The 15,675-nt window shown below is 39.8% G+C and overlaps 1 long non-coding RNA gene across 4 annotated transcripts in view; it reads left to right on the forward strand.

The window, feature by feature from the left end:
• The first annotated feature begins 2,314 nt into the window (after positions 1-2,314).
• The window catches only part of LOC138822512 (uncharacterized), a 31,742-nt gene continuing 18,381 nt past the window's right edge, over positions 2,315-15,675 (forward strand). For 2 of the 4 annotated variants that reach the window (XR_011370534.1, XR_011370531.1), the window contains exon 1: positions 15,061-15,451. This is a non-coding gene — a long non-coding RNA (uncharacterized lncRNA). Of the gene's footprint in view, positions 2,425-5,187; positions 5,339-12,698; positions 13,121-15,060; positions 15,452-15,675 lie in introns of those variants that run through there. The other 2 variants (XR_011370532.1, XR_011370533.1) reach the window with 2 other exon arrangements.

Consider the following 15,675-nt stretch of genomic DNA (forward strand, 5'->3'; position numbering starts at 1 on the left):
AAACTTGGAAAACATTATATTAAGTGAAGTAAGCCAGGCCCAAACAAACATAGGTCCCAAGGTTTCCCTTATTTGTAATATCTAGTATATGTATGAGTCAAGCGGAAAAGGTCAGATAATGTGATGTCAGGAAAATGAACCCTTAGATGTGTATTTTAATGTTTTTTTCTTTCATGCATGTGTTTCTAATGCATTTATAAGATTATCCCTTTGTTGGTTTGTATGTACCTCCCCCACAATATAACCCCTACTTTCACTATATTTGATGTCAGTATAACTTGTGTAGGAGATGGGGGAAAACCAGTTGTTTAAGGATACAGGTGGACCTGTTGCAACAATGAGAAGTACAAGTTGTCATGTTCAAAACGAGTTTTACAACATTGGTGCAGGGAGGTGGGGGAAGGGGGGGGGAAGGAGAAGGATTGGGATTGGGGGGAGCGGTGAGGCTGGGAAGGGATGTGAAGGGTAAACAAAGGAGGAGGCTGCAATTCTTGGTAAGAAATGTATGCATTATCCTGCCCATGTAACTGTAACTCCTCTGTACAGTATGTTCACAAATAAAATAAAATAAAATTAAAAAAAAAAAGCTAAGCGCCCAGGCCTTGAGTTCAAGCCCTAGGACCAACACAAACACACACACACACACATACACACACACACACACACACACACACACACACACACACACACACAGAGCTGTGCTGGCATGAGCTCTTCAGTCTTTCCTCCTTATGAGATTTTTTCATTAATATTTACACAATATTTTATTATTTTCATTCAGGTGAAATCTTTCCTTAATTCTCTGAGTGGAGAAGAATTAGAGGCTCTAATATTTGAATTAGAACAACTCAGAAGCATTTTCCCTAGCAGAATTTTGTGAGGAAGAAAAAGAAGAGAAAAAAGGTAATATGAAAATTCATAATCAGAGTGGGAAGATGCAATGTATTTATTATTACTAGAGTCTTTATTATTACTGCGGTATTTATTATTATTATTAATATTATTATTATTACTAGATTATTTATTATTACTAGAGTAATTTGTGTGTTTGTGTGTGTGCATGCACAATGCCTGTGCTGGTCCTGGGGCTTGAACTCAAGGTCTGCTTGCTGTCCCTGACCTTCTTTGCTTGAAGTTAGACCTTTAAGGACTTGAGCCACACCTCTACTTCCAGTTTTTTTTGTGATTAGAGATAGGAGTCTCATGGAGTTTTCTTCCTAGGCTGGCTTCCAACTATGATCCCCAGATCTCAGCTGCCTGAGTAGCAGTCTGACAAGGATAGCCACTGGTACCCTGCATCTCTCTCTTTTTTGCAGTGAGAATTTTCATGTAGAATTCTTTTTGCAACTTTCCCCCATCTAGGTGTTCAGACACATCAGCCTCTTGCTTATGTCTTCTTTTTTTTTTCCCCTGTCAGACTCCTCTTAGCATCCCTCATACTGATATTGTTCATACCAGTGAGTACAGTTAAAGATTGCTCTTTTCAGAGTTTGTCCTCAGTTTGGCTGATGTTTCTTTATATCTCTAGATACTTCATCTGTGCCTCGTGACTTGTGGGATCCTTAATCCCATCTTGAATTGAGGCAGAAAAGGTGGTAGTACCTAAAACATGAGTGACACTCTTCCCCCTCCCTGCCTCCACAATTTAAAGCCTGTATCTCTTAGAAAATATGAATGTTGAAACTGCTCATTTTTTATAGTAATAAGGTAATGTGGCAGTTAGTATAAAATGTAATTTCTGGACAAATGAATCTTAAGGGTTGTTTTATTTTAACATTTAATTAGATATATTTCTAAGACATATTCTCTGCTAATTGGCTATTTTAAGAAAGTGGAATCCAATGAATTCAGTTTTAAGCTGGTCCTAGAATTTGAACTCAGGGCTTGGATGTTGCCCTAAGCTTTTTTTCTCATGGGTAGTGCTCTACCACTTGAACCACTGCACCACTTCTGGCTTCTTCTGAGTAGTTCATTGGAGATAAGAGTCTCACAGACTTTTCTGCCTGAGCTGGCTTTGAACCATGATCCTTAGATCTTAATTTCCTGAGTAGCTTGGATTACAAGCATGAGCCACCAGTGCCTAGCCCTTTTGTAGTGTTTAAATGAACTATTTACTTTGCCATGGAATGACATTTTCACTCTGAAGTATACAAGTGGTCATAGAGACTAGAATTTTATTTGGTGAACATTTCTTAAAAGTGAATGAAATGAGCCTTTACGACAAGAAAAGCAACGATGTATGAGTCATGATACACATTCAAACTAAGTTTCAATTTTATAGAATGTATTTATTGCTCTGTTGAGCTTTGTAGCTTCCCAGTGCTGTTTACAGACTATGCTGATGAAATCTGTGTTGATAATAACAGCTATATTCATTGATTTCAGGACAGTTGGTCAGCATTTGGAAGATTTGTGTGACTCAGTGTGAGTATTTTCCCATTATTTAATGTGTGATGTTAGCAAATCATGTACAGGCAAAAGAAAAGAAAAGACTAACTGATTTTAATTTAATACATCCAAGCAGAAAATCTTATGGTATAGCTTCAGGCTCATTGCTATGTATCTCATTACAACTAAATTTTAAGAGATGACCACTAGTTGAGTTTTAGTGTAATATTAAGGAGTATGCCAGCATTAGCTTTATTGATAATCTGAGAAGGCAACTAAAATACTTCTTCCTTTCCTAACTAAGTGACTTTGTAAGGTAGATTTTCTGCATATACTTGAAACAACATAACCCAACAGACAGTATAAAAACAGATGAGAGAATACAGGTGTCTTTCATTAGGCTAAAGGATGAAGTGATTTATTAAAGATGTAAAACAATGGGTCTATTCTGCTGAAATTTTACCTTTTTTGGAAAATACAGTTTTTTTCAATAAGCGTATATTAATAAGTAGTGTTTCTTTTCTTTCTTTTTCTTTCTTTTTGGTGAGTTGTGGGGAGTGAACTCTGGGCTTGGGTGCTGACCCTCAGCTCTTTAGCTCAGTGCTAGTGTCCTACCACTTGAGCCACAGCGCCACTTACAACTTTTTCTGCTTATGTGGTGCTCAGTAATTGAACTCAAGGCCTCATGCATACAAGACAAACACTCTACCACTGAGCCACCTTCCCATCCCCAGTGTTTTTGTTCTTAAGTTTACAAAACTACCATAAGCACTTGAGTTCTAAATTTTCTTTTGTTTGGCTTGTGAAACTAGGACTCAATACCTGATGCTTTGCTCATTAGCTGAGTTCTACTTTTTAATATATCTGTCTGTTTCTCTCGTGTGTGTGCATGCACATGCGAATGCATGTGTATACCCTATTTTTTATTTAATTTATTTATTTTTGTGCCAGTCCTGGGGCTTGAATTCAGCACTTAGGCATTGATTCTGAGCTGCACTCTACCACTTGAGTTATAGTTGTACTTCTGGGTTTGTTTTGTTTTGATTTGTTTTGTTTTCTGAGTAGTTTATTGGAGATAAGAATCTCATTGACTTTCCTGCTCCAGCTACCTTTTAATAGCAATCTATAGATCTCAGTCTCCTGAGTGTGTAGCTAGGATTACTGGTGAGAGCCACCAGTTCCTGGCTCTACTTACATTTTTTTTTGTCAGTTCTGGGGCCTAAACTCTGGGTCTGGGCACTGTCCCTCAGCTCTTCAGCTCAAGGCTAGCGCTCTATCACTTGAGCCACAGTGCCACCTCTGGCTTTTTCTACTTATGTGGTGCTGAGGAATCGAACCCAGGACCTCATGCATGCAAGGCAAGCACTCTACCACTGAGCCACCTTACCTGTTTAATTAGCTCTTTGGGAGCTCTCAAAATTTAAGAGTATTAGGAGGTCCTGAGACTAGCAAGTTTGAGAGCTGCCAAATTAAAATTTTCCACATGTCAGTGCTTTTAAAGATGGCTCTCTGTTTTACTTCTTTGAACTGTCAGTGTGCTTGCCACTAATATCTCTAAACCTCATTTGATTTTTTTCTATTTCTCATCAACTGTAAAATAACTAGTCTTCAAGTTTTCTACAAAGCGAATATTTCTCAGTGAGAAACTTTTCTTACTCCTTTAGTATGGATTTTATGCAGACTGGGACATTTTCTTTTTTGTTTGTTGTCAGACTAGACAATTGTATAACATCTTACTAATAAATGATTCCTTAGTCTATGTAAAAGCTTGATTCCTTTTTATAAAATGTTTTCTGACCAGGTACTGGTGGCTCACACCTGTAAACCTAGATACTCAGGAAACTGAGACGCCGGATCTGGGTTTAAAGCCAGCTCACCAGCAAAGTCTGTGAGACTCTGATCCCCAGGTAACTATCAAAAGCCCAAAGTGGAGCTGTAGCTCAAGTGATAGAGTGTTAGATTTGAGCTGAAGAAGCTCAGGGACAGCACCCACGCCCTGAGTTCATGCCCTAGGACTTGCACAAAAAAAGGAAAAAAGATTTTTTGAACATAAGTATTGAGATGGCAGTTAACTATGATGGGCTTTGGAGTTATCCACTGAGTCAAAATGAAGATCTGTCTTTTACTAAAGCCATGTGACCTGCGATCCTGAACTCTTTTCTCATCTGTAAGGTAACCCAATCTAATTCCTTACAGGTTGTTAAAATAAGTACTAAATTAAATACTTTATTCAGAGGCTGGGAAGGTGTCTCAGTGGTAGAGTGCTTGCCTTGCATGCATGAGGCCTTGGGTTCGATTCCTCAGTACCACATAAGCAGAAAAAGCCAGAAGTGACACTGTGGCTCAAGTGGTAGAGCACTAGCCTTGAGCTGAAGAGCTGAAGAGCTGAGAGACAGTGCCCAGGCCCAGAGTTCAGACCCCAAGACTGGCAAAAACAAAACAAAACAAAACAAAAATGAAATAATGTATTCAATAAGTGGCATAATAGTCATAAGCAAGCGATGGTAATTATTTTAATGATTCCAAAGATATAATAGATTAAAAAATCTGCTTTTTAGAAGTCTTAACTTAGGAAACACATAAAGCCATTGTGATGTGTTTAGATAGTTGCATTCTTTCTAATTACTCCTCAATATGACAGTTGTGTTATTTATAAAATTTTTTCTGCAATTAACTGCATTTGTTCATGTAATCAGCATCTGTTTGGTGTAGGAATGGGAATCTTGAACTTTAAATACCATTCAGAGGACTCTGAGGGATTTTCTAAACAGTTGGATTTTTGTCTAATATGTTCACCAGAAATGACTCTGAAAAGAGACTCCTGCCCAACTCCTCTCACTCTTTGCCAGCCCTCCTCAGTGATATTTGTTGAGAATTCAGCAGTGATGTTGGCATTTAATGATATCTCAATGAAGTACTGAAAAAATGGAAGTAGCTGACGGGGATAAAGGTAGGAACCTGCTGTTGTGGTAGTGTTGGTCATCTTTTTCTATCAGCATTCTTGGTCCTTGCCATCCCTTTGCCTAAGAATATGTCTTCCGATTTTGGGAGAGTCCTGCCTTTCTCCAAAGTCCCTCCAAAGCCCACACTTTATTCCTTTATTTATTTATTTTGTTATTGTTGTTTTTGGTGCCAGGACCACAGCTTGAACTCAGCTGATGTCTTACTAATCTGAACCACGACACCAGTCTGTCTTTTTCTTGCTAAGTCGAGATAGATCTAAACAGAATTTTCTGCCTGGCTGGCTTTAAACGTCCATCCTCCAGGTCTCAGCCTCCTGAGTAGCTGATTATTGTCGTGAGCCACCAGCACCATCCTACATACTTTTGATGCAACTTCTCCTCATCTCAATGCCAGTCACCAAGCCTCTGGCAAGTACTCTACCATGGAGTTATACCCCTACCTAATATTGGGCCACACTCCTGCCCAATATATACTTAATTCTGTGGAAAGTATTTGGTAGTGATCTTCCACCATTGTTTTCCTTTGTTATGATGGTACTGGGGTTTGAGCTCAGCTCACTCAAACTTAGTAAGCAGACACTCTACCACAGAGCCATGCCTTGGGCCCTGCTTTCCCTTGACTGTTTTCAGGGAGAGTATGGTTTCCTGCCTGGATACATGCCTGAACTACAATTACCGATTTCAGTCTTCCTTTCATTGTTAGAATCACAGACACTTGCCACTGTGTCCAGCCTCTCTGTTGAGATGGAATCTCCTAAAATTTTCTGCCCAGGCTGGGCTGGAACTGAAATCCTCTTAATTTTGGACTCTCACATTAGTGTTGGAGGATGAGCACATACTAATGTAACAGGCTATGGCTGAGAAGGGATCTCACAAACTGTGCTGCCAAGGCTGACCTCAAATTATAATCCTCCATTCTCAACTTCCCAAATACCTAGGTTTACAGGCATGAGCCACAGCAGTGACCTGCCTCATTTTGTTCACAACACTTACCAAAAAATAAGTTTATTAACACTCAAACATAATACATTGTATATCTGAACATTGTAAATTAAATGTATATATTGGAATATTATTTACATTTTAAGTATACACTAAATAATTTTTTAGAACAGAATGAGATAAATATAAGTGAAAAAGATTCTGCATGCTATTGGATCATTTTGTCAATATTTTGTGATATAGGTATGTCATTATGTTTTCAGATTAATTTCTTGCACCCAGTAGGATTTAGTTGGATGACCCTACGAGTCAGGTTTTAGATTTTTATTCATATTAGGATATAGTTAAATGTTGCTTAAATGAGTTACATTGGTAAGGATGGTATTAATGAGATCACCTTCACAATCCATCTTATACTTGGGATTGCTAAGTCATTTTAATTCTTTCTCTTAAATGCCAAGGGAGAGGCACAAATGAGCTATGATACATTCTTCCCGCCAATCGCGGGAAATTTTGGGGACAATGGTCAGATAAAGCAGTAACAATTTGCCCTTGAAGCTATACACTGCTGATTAAGAAATATATAGATTCTAAAGGCTAAAACCTTAGGCTGGTCTCAAAGTGAGTTAATGGATAGGATTTAGGTGTGTAAAGAGAGAAGGAATATTTCCTGACAGTATGTTTGGCTGTCTTGATTACAGTTTGCTCTTGACTTACCCATATGTTTACATGTTTCTTCAGTGAGGTGTTCTGTTTTCCCATCATCAAGATAACATTTTCCTTAGCACCCTTCCAACATTAATCCTTTCTCCCGCTGATTTAAACATCACCTTGCTCACTTGAATCATGGATTATTCCCTCAATTTTACTTCCTTTTTTGTTCCTAGATTAGTGCTGATCAGTTCTCTACTCAGCCACTAAAATGATCTTCCTTTGATTTAAATTTGATCTTACTTGTCTCTGTTCTAAACATCATTCAGTGGTTCCTCATCTCTTTGTTAGAAACTTTGAAATCTTACCAGGGTGTAAAGGCCCAGTCTTTGCTGGATCCTACTTTGTTGCTTTTTTCCTTTGTTTACATTAAATGCTGTGATCATACTAAACTTCCTGCTATGCTTTCACCACCTAATCTTGGCACTCATTTTCTCTGCCTGAAACTCTTCCCATAACTTGAATTCCATTTTTTAAATTCTTTTTCTTTTCTTTTTTTCTCGTTCTGGGGCTTGAACTCAGGGCCTGGGTTCTGTCCCTGAGCCTCTTTGTGCTGAAGGCTAGTGCTCTACCATTTGTGCCACAGGGTCACTTCTGTCTCTTTCTGTTTGTGTGGTACTGAGGAATCAAACTCAGGGCTTCATGCATGCTAGGCAAACACTCTACTACTAAGCCACATTCCCAGCCCTGAATTCCATTTACTTTATACAATATCTGCTTCATACTCTCCATTCATTCTTCTGTAATGTGACGCAAAGAGCATTGAGAGTGGAGGCCAAGGTTTAACTCCTAACCTTTGCTAAGAAATCTTGTGGAAATTCTTGACCTCTTCCAGCCTTCATTATCTTTATTGCCAAAGTGTGATAATGCCCACCTCTCTTATAAGCCCATTAAGAACATCTATCGACATACTATGCACAAAAAAATTCTATAAGCATGTCACCCAAAGATGTTTGGGGTGGCAACGTGGGTGATGACAACAAGAATGATTCACCCAAGGAAACATTTAGCTTCACTGCTCAGGTGACCTTCCTGAAGCATCCAGGCCAAATCAGTGCTAAATATGCCTCTGTCCTGGATTGTCATTCAGCGTAAATTGCTTGCAAGTTTACTGACTGGAAAGAGAAACTTGAAAAGAGATCGTGTAAGAAGTTGGAAGCTAGTCCTAAATTCCTGAAGTCTAGTGATGCTGTCATGGTTCATATGGTTCCAGCAAGCCTTGTGTATGTGGAGAGCTTCTCTGACTATCCTCCTTTGGGTCATCTTGCTGTTTGTGATAGGAGACAGTTGCTGTGTGTGGCATCAAAGATGTGGACAAGAAGTCTGCTGGAGCTGGCAAGGCCACAAAGTCTGCCCAGAAATCTCAGAAGGCCGAGTGATTATTATTATCCCTAACGCCTGTAGCTTCAGCTTAACCAGTGGTGGAAGAAAAGTCTCAGAAATGTTTGTCTTAATTGGACATTTAAGTTTAATAGTGAAAGAATGGATAATGATAACAATGCATCATAAAAACTTGAGAAGGAAAGGAAAAAATTCTATAAGCACTCATATTCCATGCTCATTAAATTGTTATGCATACTTCTGCTGCCTTCACTCCTCTTCCTTCTCACCTTTCTTGTGATCCTCAGCAGTTTTTCTGGAATGTTTTTCATGTAAAACTTTGTTTTTTTCAGGGGATGAAGATTTTTCTGAAGAGATAACAGAGATGTTTTTCCCAACACATCTCCTGCAAACCAGACAAACTGGCCAGGGTAAGTTATTACTTCTTGGTGATTGTGATTCATTTATTTGTGACACTTCAGTGAATAAAAACTGAGATAGTAACCATTTACAATATGGAAGTAAGAGCAAAAGCCTTGCTCTTTGTTGGTGACTTGTGAACTATGTGCATATCCAAGGTCAGAGTGGGCAGGGAGGTTCTATATCCAAAGAAATATTTAATACAACATATATTCCATTGCCTGCTCATGCACAGGACTTGGGATGCTTTTTCCTTTTATGCCTGTCTTTCCCAGGCTCAGGAGACATTCTGTAAACCAGTAAGCCCCAGGCACACAATGCTCTCTGGACAGAGGGAACTGATATAATCAGGATGTCCTGTTTGCTCCTAAGTCCTAGGGTAAGGACCTTAATACTTGATCTTTTTGGTTGTTGTTGTTATTAGAAAATAAATTTTGTTATGGAATGTCTTGGGTAGAAGAAAGACATTCCTCAAGCAACAAAGTAGCAGAATTGCAAGTTCCAGGCTGGCCTGTGCTAGCAGGGTTTTACCTAAAAAAAAAAAAAAACAATAAATATATGAATGTAAGAAAGAAAGAGTACAGTTTCCTGTGAGTATATAATGTCAGAGAGTTTCCTGGAAACAGTAGCCTCTAAAATGGGATGATTGTTTTTCTTTATAGGGGAATAGTAATAAATTTATTATTATAACCACAATTCAGTGACTTTCATTACATTTCCAGTATTGTAGAACCATCACCTTTATCTTGTCCCAAACATATCCATCATCCTCAACAAAAATTTTGGGCCATTAAGCCATTCATGCCTCTTGCCTTCCCTCAACCCACAGTAGTCCTGAGTTATTTTCTGTCTGTGAACTTACTCTTGGTACTTTATTGTTATAGTCTGAATATTTGGATTTCCATAATTTTTCATATGGTAACACTTGATCTTTTATTCTTATCCCCTAATATTTGCATTCTCCATGAAACCCTCATAGAACACTCGTCGGAAACTCATCTTCTGCAGTTCAAGTGCATCTCTTCACTATTCAATCTAGTATTGTTTAAAAATGGTCAAATTGAAGAAAAGTCATAAAAAGAATATAAACAGTATTTGTGTGCTTTTTATGAAAATTCACTATAGTTAACATTTTCCTTCATTCGCTTAATCACTTATTTGTGTGTATGTTCTCTTTGTGGACATACATTTGAGATTAACTTGTATATATCATAGTCCTCTATTCCTACATATTTTAATCTTGCTCTCCTCAGGATAAAAATGTCCCGTTATTACATAGCCACAGTAATTACCGGCTTCAGTAAATTAATCACAATGCCATACTTTTGCTTAATCTTTGTCTATATTTCAGTCTTGCCAATTGGCTCAATTCTGTCCCTGTCATTTTTTTTCTCCAGTACTAATACCAGTACATAATCATGAATTATATATAGTTGTGTATACTTGATCTCCTTTAGTCTATAATAATTTCTCGGCTTTTCCTTATCTTTGTAACATTACTTTTTTTTTTTTTTTTTTTGTCGGCCGTGGGGCTTGAACTCTGGGCCTGGGCGCTGTCCCTTAGCCCTTCAGCTCAAGGCGAGCGCTCTACCACTTGAGCTACAGCGCCACTTCCAACATTACTATTTTTGAACAACACAAGCACCTGCTTCCCTTTAGTAGCTAGGATGACAGGTATGAGTGACAGCTGACTGGCAAATGTAGAGTTCTTGAGGGTTAAATGTGTTATTTGTTTTTGTTTTTTACAAAGTATGAGGCTCATTGTAAAAAATGCTCAGTGTTGATGACCCCATATAAACCAACTTATTATCCCAAATATACATGTAGATGTTCAATAAGCAGATATGTCTCTATATTTTTATTCTAGTTAATTTGCTAGGTGCTAGGGAAGTAATGATGAGAAGGACATAGAAAAATCACAAGAATAAAAGAAATCATGTTAATAAATATTTTTGAGGTCAATAATTCTCAATGTGGTCCCTATGTGGCAATTCTCGGAAGGCAGTTTTCAAATAATTGAAATTTTTGGCATTGAGATACAGGATATAGCAGGGGCATTGGCCTGGTTGTCTGCACACTAAGGATGTAGGGAAAAGTGCACTGGAGCATGTGGTTCTGGGAATAATTTTTTAATATTTTTGTTTACATTTTTTACCTTTTTTCTCCAGGTTAGCAGGCTTCATACCTTGAACCACAGCTTAATTACTCACTTTCTTTTTTTCTTTGTTCCTTTTTGCCAGCCTTTGGGCTTAAACTCTTCTGCCTGGGCTCTGTCCCTGAGCTACTTTTGCTCACCACTTCAGCCACAGCACCACTTCCAGCTTTTTCTGAGTAGTTTATTATGTTTCTTGGACTTTCCTTCCTTGCATCAAACTGTGATCCGCAGAACTCAGTCTCCTGAGTATGAGTAGCTAGGATTACTGGTGTGACCCTTTGGCACCTGGCTAGGTTTTTCTTATGTTTTGGTTCTGGACCTAGGGCTTGAACACAGGGCCTGGTCAGTGTTGTTTAGTTTTTGTTTTTGATTTAAAGCTGATAGTCTATTTGAGCCAAAGCTCACTTTCTGCCTTTCTGTTGTTGTTTTTATTCTTTGTGTTAATCCCAGGGCTTCAAAGTGGCCTGGCCAGTCTCCAGTCTCCATGCTTTCTCCCACTCCGCACCCCACCCCCTCTAAGTTAGCAGGCACTACATCTTTAGCCAGTGCACTACTCTTCCTTTTTATTTTTGGTGGTTGTATTTATTTCTTTGTATTTGGCTTTTATTTATTTATTTATTTTGGCTGGTCATGGGGCTTGAACTCAGGGCCTGGGTGCTGTCCCTCAGCATTTCAGCTCCAGGTCCTCTACCATTTGAGGCACAACACCACTTCCAGCTTTTTTTTCTGCTTATGTGATGTTGAGAAATCGAACCAGGGCCTCATGCATCCAAGGCAAGCAAGCACTCTACCACTGAGCCACTTTACCAGCCCTGGTTTTTATTTTTTTATGGTCATCCTAGGGCTTGACCTGCCAGTCTTCTTGAGGTGCTGGGCTTTTCCCCCCTTCTAGGATGGAAGTTTTACAATTTGAGCCATAGCACATTTTTTTTTGGGGGGGGTGGTTAATATTGTAAGGTCCGCTCCTGGATGGCAAGCAGACTCCACCCTCCTCACAGCAAAGTCTCCACCCAGTACCTGCATTACCTAGGCAACTGGGACACCTGGAAGAGGTCACATCTGCATCCACTGAGGTCACATCTGAATTTGATGTGGCCACACCTTTCTCCACCCGTACCCTAGATAAGGCCTAGCCCAGGCCCAGACGCCCTCTCTCTGCTCTCTCTGCTCTCTCTCTCTGCTCTCTCTCTGCTCTGTCTCATCTCTCTGCTCTCTCTGCTCTTTTCTATCTCTTTCCTCTCTTTCCTCTCTTTCCCAGCTCTCTCCATTCCAAGGCCTTTCCCAGCCATGAGGAATGCCAACCTTGCCTGGTCCCAGCAGGTCTACTGAATAAACCTACCCCTTACCTGAATACCACGTGCATGGTGCTGTTCTTACTCAGCTATCTCTTTTTTAAAACCTAACAAATATGAGATAAGTGTTCTATGGCTCTAACTACTCAACAGGCTGAGATCTGAGGACCTCAGTTGGAAGCCAGCCCAGACAGAAAAGTCCTTGTGAGACTCTTATGTCCAATTAACCACTCAAAACCCAGAAGTGGCGCTATGGCACAAATGGTAGAGCACAAGGCTCTCTGAGTACAAGAGGGTCAAGGACAGCACACAAGTCCTGAGTTCAAGCCCCACAACTGTCAAAAAATACAGAAAGGAAAAAAGTACTACAGGAAGCCAAGATGACTATACAGAGTCTTGAAAGTTGAGAGCCAAGGTTCAAAGCCATCCTAGGCATGAAAATCAATGAGGCGTTTTTCACCAATTAACCAGCAACAGGTAGGAAGTAGTAGAGCTCTACCCTTGAGTAAAACTCAAGTTTAAGCCCAGGAATAGCATAAATGAAAAGAATTCTCATTTACTTTCCTGCCCAGGCTGGATTCAAACCACAAATGCTCAGATTTCAGCCATTTGAGCAGGTAGGATTATAGGTGTGAACCATATTTTTGAAATATTGAATTGGCTCTAATATTTTTGCCCTTCTTTTCACTTAATTTATTATTCTTTTTCTCTTTTTTGTAAGTTCGGGTCATCTAGCTTATTATTAGGGCTGGCCACTGTTTCTGAGGTTTTTGTTTTGAAGTTTTTTTTGTGGATTTTTGTCCCAACCTGCAGGACGTCAACGAGGGCAATGAACCTAACAGAGAAGGAATGAAGGGACAAGAGACACGAAGAATGACAGCAAGACAGGGATCCTGGTCAAGCTGCAAATTTTTATTTTTCACACAGGGGTATTTATATGCTTGGAATAAGGAAGAATTTTCATTGGCCATAGCAGCTGCAGGATTTTTGCATAGGGCAGGGTGAAAGGGTGGTCATTAGCAGCTGCAGGATGTTTGCATAAGGCAGGATGAAAGGGTCGGATTTCTGAGAGTGGTTCTGTAAACTCAGCCACAAGATGTTCTGGTGAGATAGTCAAGCCTATCTTCATGTTGAGAGACTCCTTTTGGTTCCCGACAGATTTTTTTTTTTTTTTTGAGCTTGTTATAGTACTTGAACTCCAGGCCTGGTCATTATTCCTAATTTATTCTCAAGACTAGTAGGCTTCCCACCTCAAGACAGTCCAAATTGTGGCTCTATATGTATTTTTCTTTCTTTCTGCATTTATTTTAGGTGCTGCTCTTATGGCTTGTACTCAGGACTTGGGCATTTTTGCCAAGTTTTTGTTGTTGTTGTATTTTTATTTCTTCATTGCTGGTCCTAGGTCTTGAACATAGGGCCTTCACTTTTGCTAGCCATAAAATCAGGGCAGAACCACTGTGTCTGAGGTTTTTCCCTTTTCTTTCTCAAGACTAGCAATCTCCATGGCTTGAGCCACAGATAAAGTTCTGGCTTTATTTATTTATTTATTTTCATTTTTCTTGCTAGGGCTTCACTCATGACATGGCCACTCTCCTGAGGCTTGAAGTCAGGGCAGGGCCACTGTGAATGAAGCATTTTTTGTATTGTTTTTTCTCAAGGCTAGCATACTGTAACAGCTTGAGCAACAGCTTCATGAATGGCTTTGTTTATATAATGTCCTCTACACCCCCCACCAGGCAAATGTTGTAAAGTTCATTTTTTGAAATAATTTCTTGTACATCTCATTGTTGCAATAGGTCTAACTGTATCCCTATTTAAACAATTTGTTTTTTCCCTTCACCTTCACAAATTACGCCAACATCAAATACAGTGAAAATGGGGGAGTTATTTATTTATTTGGTTCTGATCCTAGGGCTGGAACACAGGGAGTGGTGACTGTTCCTAAACCTGAAATCAGGGCAAGGTCACTGTGCTGGAGTCTCTCCCATGTCCTGAGCAAGGCTGGCAGGCTCTAAAACTTAAGCCACATTTCAACATCTGGCTTTGTAAAACAAATTTGGTAATTCATAAGGGTTAAGTGTCTCATGGCGGAGCTGGGAAGTGGCTCAGTGGTAAAGTGCTTGCCTTGAGCTGAAGAGCTAAGGGACACCATCCAGAGCTGGAGTTCAGGCCCCACAACCCACAAAAAAGGAAAAAGAAAAGAAAAAAAAACTGAGTGCCAGTGGCTTACACCTGTAATCCTAGCTACTCAGGAGGGGGAGATCTGAGGATTGCAGTTCAAAGCCAGACTGGGAAGAAAAGTCCATGAGACAATTATCTCCACTAAATCACCAGAAAACCAGAAGTGGCCCTGTGGCTCAAGTGGTAGAGCACTAGCCTTGAGCTGAAGAGCTTAGGGACAGTGTGCAGGCCGAGTTCAAGCCCCATGACCAACCAAAAAGAAAAAAAAAAGATTCTCATGGGAAAACAGGGACATTAGCCAGGCTCTAAAATCAGAGGATGGTGGTTCAAAGCCAGCCAGGGCAGGAAAGTTGTTCAGACTCTCATCTCCAATTAATCACCAAGAGCTGGGAAGTAGAATAGTTCTAGTCTTGTGCAAAACAGCACAAGTTCAGGCCCCAGGACTAGCACACATAAAACCAAGTGTCATGGAGATTCCTGCCCAGGTTGACTATGAACCACAATCCTAAAATTTCAGCTTCCACAGTAGCTGGGATTATAGGCATGAGCCACTACTTAAAAATATTTTATTGACTTTTCTCTTCTTCTTTTGCCTTCTTATACTATTGTTCATTTCGTGTGTGTGTGTGTGTGTGTGTGTGTGTGTGTGTGTGTGTGTGTGTGTGTGTGTGTGTGTGTGTATGTGTGTCCTGGTGCTGGTTGTAGACCTTGAACTCTGGAGCCTAGCCACAGTCTCTGAATTTGTTTTTCTTTTATTTTTTATGCTGTTTCTAGGCCTTGTATTCAGGGCCTAGTCCCTGTCCCTGAGTCATTCTTTTGCTGCTGGTGGTGGTGGTCCTAGGACTTGAACATAGGGCCTGGTCACTTCCTGGGTTTGAAACCAGGGTAGGGCCACTGTGTATGAGGGTTTTTGTTGTTTGTTTTCCCTCAAAGCAAGCAGTCTCTGTGGCTTGAGCCACACAGATCAACTTCTGGCTTCTTTTACTTTTGGCAGTTCATGGAAGATAAAAATCTCATAGAAGATAAGAGTACTGTATCAGCACCTGAAATCTGAGGATTGGGGTTGAAAGCCCAGGCAGGTAAGTCCGTAAAACTTATCTCCATTTCATCCCCCAAAGAAAGGAAGTGGTAGAATGCTACCTTTAAGAAAAAAAAAATTCTATTTCAAGCCCTGGGTTCAAGACCCACACCTGATACATACTCACAAATTCCTAAGGGACTTTTCTGCCTCAGTTGCCTTGGAACCCAGATCTTCAAGTTCTGTCTTTTGTGTAGCTTGAGCTCCAGGTGTAAACCACCAATT

Source organism: Dipodomys merriami, unplaced genomic scaffold (genome assembly GCF_024711535.1).
Source record: "Dipodomys merriami isolate MVZ:Mamm:240054 unplaced genomic scaffold, mDipMer1.0.p SCAF_1115, whole genome shotgun sequence".
Taxonomy (NCBI): Eukaryota; Metazoa; Chordata; class Mammalia; order Rodentia; family Heteromyidae; genus Dipodomys; species Dipodomys merriami.